Below are 4,142 nucleotides of genomic sequence, written 5' to 3' on the forward strand. Positions count from 1 at the left end.
GAAAGAGGCACATGCATTCATCCCCAATTTTAATGGGGAGAGCACTAGGTCTCCTTGGTAAAGTCATTGCATTGCTTTATCCCAGTTATTATTCAAAATGGAGTCAGATTTGCCCACTTTTCTGCAGGTTTGTGAGCTGTGTGGAAAGCTTGGGGCAGAAATGTAAAGAAATGTTGATGTGTAGCCTGCCTTCCTTCCCCTCACTGGATTGGTTGGTTGGGTGGTTGGTTGGTTGATTTTGGTGGTGGTAGTTTTGGTTGGGTTTGGTTTGGTTTGGCTTTTTTCCCATGGTTGCTTATCCCAGTTTTTTAACCAGGCTATGAATACAGTCATCAGGTAATAAGTGATAGGTTTCATACTCACCCAGATAAAGGTGACCATGCTCAAAGACATTTTCTCATGGCCCATCCATCCCCCAGGATGCCCCTCTGGACACTGACTTCAGTGGAAGCTATGCATACAACTTCCCACACAGTTCTCTGAATATATACCCCCTCGAGTCCACTTTTTTAGTTGGTTTCCTGGACCGTTCTCCTCACAAATAATTTTTTCCTGCAGTTAATGTTAACTAATTTGCTGTGGAAAATGTCTATGATCTAACCCTCTCCATGCCTTTCTTTCCAGATGTGTGAGTGATCCAACAGAGTGGCTTGCACTGCATATGCCATGCACCATCCTTTTCCAACAGCTGGATTCTGCTCTCTGACAGGGCAGGTGAGCATCCTCTGCACATTCATGGGTTCACTGCTATGCTAAAGTACAGGCTTGGACTTCAGAGAGCATGTTTAAGGCCACTCTGCATATTGTGGACTAAGCTCCCTTAAGAAAAACTTCTGAAAATTTGAAGGGACTTTTTTTCTCCAGTGGAACTTCCAGGAAAGCCCTACATATTCACTAAGGAAAATCCTTCCTTATATATTGGAACCACCTTTCTTGCTGTGGCCGTGCATGTTAGAGGCAGGAGGGATTTGTGTGGATTACTGCTGTTAGAAATATGTTTTACAAGATCTGGGTCAAGCAGAAAACCAGGGCACAGCAAAAGGCAGAAGAATCCCACCTTGTCACCTGAGTGTTCTGGTGTGTATCCATTTTTCCCATTTTGTCACTGCACTGGAGGAGTGAAGACCTACTCTGATTCAGCTCAAGTTTTCACACTGTTAGACACTTCGCCTGTTTTCATAAACTTGTTGTTGCCCTCTCTCATCCTCCAGTAGCTGAAAGGCTGTGGAAACACACAAGCACTGGGTGCAGCTGAACTCTGATCCAAACAAGATCAAACCTTTTCCCAGTAAGAAGAGACGTGTCCATGTAAAATTCTGTCAGTAGTTCAGGTCTGCAATCAGATCAACTCCCAGTGTGAAATGAGAACTGCCCCATGGCTGCTCTCATCCAGGCCAAGGATCACAGGATCACGTGAGAACTGGGGCTTTGGTAGCCAATTCCTCAGTCAGGCTTTTAAGCCAGTCTCCTTTTGGAATTCTGAGACAAAACAGGGAAGATTTAGGGCTTTGCTGTACCCACTTTAAAATGTCTACAGTTTCCAATGCCAGCAGGCAAGTGTCTGTAAATAGATCCTTTTCCTTTCTACCTTTTGCATCTCTCCAGTTTCTGTTCCAATAACAACCAGGAGAGATTTACCAGGAAAGCACATAGGCTTAATACATTTTTTCGTAAGACAAAATGGGCTTATCATGCTTTTGGGGATAATGATGAATCTTCTTCTTGTGTAGTGATGACATTCCACTTGCACACATGAAATCACCAGAGATGAAGGACAAGACCCCTTGTAACTGCCCAAATATCCTGAGAAATGCACCTTGGGTTGGCAGGCTTGCTGCACAGCCTCGAGCATTTGAGTCTAATATATCAGCATGAATCCCACATCATTCCTTACCCATAAATAAGCAAGGATTGCATGATCTCCTGGACCACTGAAGGGTTTATCTCATGCACAAGTGCTCAGTCTTGAAAGCCCTGATCACAGGGAGGCTCTGGTGCTTGTTGGGTAGAGAACCTGCCAGTCACTCACAGAGGAACCATGACAATGCACAGACTCTGCAGAGAAGGGGGGAAGAAGGAGGGAAGAGCAGGGGCAGAGCCACCAGCAGAGGCTGGGAGGATGGGAGGATGTGTGGGCTCATCTCCTGGGACAACCAGGCAGCACAGGACAGAGTTACTGACAGCCACATGAAGGATTCACAGTTCCAAGTGATTGCTGGGAGGAACTGGCATCGGTACAAAAACTTGACAGAAGTTTGGGATTTTTGAGTGTGAAAGATACAGAGGAACTGTTCTTTAAAAGGCCTCTTCTCAAGCAGCCTAGATGTTGTGCAATGGCTACAGGAACATTCCTGGCTACAGGAATGTTGTGGAATGGCTACAGGGCAGAGTAGATTTGTTTATATCTGAAACACCAGATCATGAAATAAGATACAGAAAATGATATCCACATTAATGAAATGCAGCTGACATCCACTGATTTTGAATTTTATTTTTGCATTGTACTTACTCTTACATCAGGACTCCATAGGGCTAAGCAGATCCAGAACTCTCAGCTTTTCTTGGTTTTAGAGGCTCATTATTGGCACAAGAATGAAAACTTTAAATAAATATATCACAATCACTATGACTGCATTTGAGTTGCTCAGATAATGATAAGATGACATGGGGTAAGTACTTGGAGTTTAGAGCAGCTCTATGACAGATGATTCGTCACTTATATTTAATCCATTTAAGAGACGTTTTTATCAGACAAAGATCAACCCACTGGGACCATTAATAGCTACACTTATAAAAAAAGCCAACAGCCAGAGACCAACAGAGACAGACATAGCAGTCCTACGGTTGAAAATCACCAGTAAATTTAGAACACACTCACATGAACATTTTGCTGTGCGTGTTATTATTTAAGCAGCATTGTAGTAAGAGCATATGCATGCATAATGAAAACCATGCCCAAGGATCTAATGAAAAGACTGGGAACAAAAGACCTCAGGAGAATGTGTGGCTCTTCCTAGGTGATTTTAGCAGATGAAGAGGAGAGAGAGCACAATGGCAAGTTGCCTGAAAGAGCAATGGTCTGATTTGTCAGAGCCTAGGTGGGATTATATGGAGCAATCCTCAGTGGAATATACAGTGTCTGTTAGGTACCAAGAAAGGAATGCTGCTCTGGGTGCACTATAAACACCCTGCAGAGCTTTTGTTGATGTTAGCAGGAGCTATCCCCAGGCCCAGCACACGGCCCTGGGCTCTGCAGGATGTGCTTACCAGAACATCAGCTGCTTCGAGAGCAGGGGGAGGCTCACAGAATCACAGAACCACAGAAGCACAGGATCACAGAACCACAGAATCACTGTCACAGAATCACAGAACCACAGAACCACAGAGTCACAGAATCACAAATTCATGGAATCACAGAACCAGAGAATCACTGAGTCACCAAAGAATCACAGAAACACAGTCACAGAGGCACAGAACCACAAAATCACAGAACCACAGAACCACAGGCTCACAGAACCACAGGATCACAGCACCACAGATTCATGGAACCCCAGAATCCCAGAATTACAGAATCCCAGTATCATCACAGAATCACAGAACCACAGAATCACTGAGTCTCAGAACCACAGAATCCCAGAATCATCAGGGAATCCCAGAATCACAGAACCTCAGAATCACAGAACCTTAGAATCACAGAATGACAGAATATCCTGAGCTGGAAGGGTGGAGCCATAAGGATCACCAAGTCCAACTCCTGGCCCTGCAGAGCACCATCCACAAGGGTCACATCCTGTGCCTGAGGGCATTGTCCAAATGCTCCTTGAGCTCTATCGGGCTTGGTGTTTTAACCATTTTCCTGGGGAAGCTCGTCTCAGGGCAGGCTCTTCATCCAGCTCGAAAAAATATCAGTAGTTAGCCCAGAAACCAGAGGCTGATCTCCCACTGGATTCTTGGGACTCATCCCTCATTTCACCAATATTTACCTACTGCCACTAGACAGGGCTATCAAGAATAAGGAAGGTCACAGCAGATGAGACACATACGCTATGTCCAAGCAAAAGTGAACACTGCAGGCATTTCCAAGCTGGGAAATTTAAATGTGAATTTCCCCCAATAGAGTAGACTATAAATTCATTTGTGAG

The sequence above is a fragment of the Corvus brachyrhynchos genome, unplaced genomic scaffold (assembly GCF_000691975.1).
Source record: "Corvus brachyrhynchos isolate BGI_N302 unplaced genomic scaffold, ASM69197v1 scaffold523, whole genome shotgun sequence".
Lineage (NCBI taxonomy): Eukaryota > Metazoa > Chordata > Aves > Passeriformes > Corvidae > Corvus > Corvus brachyrhynchos.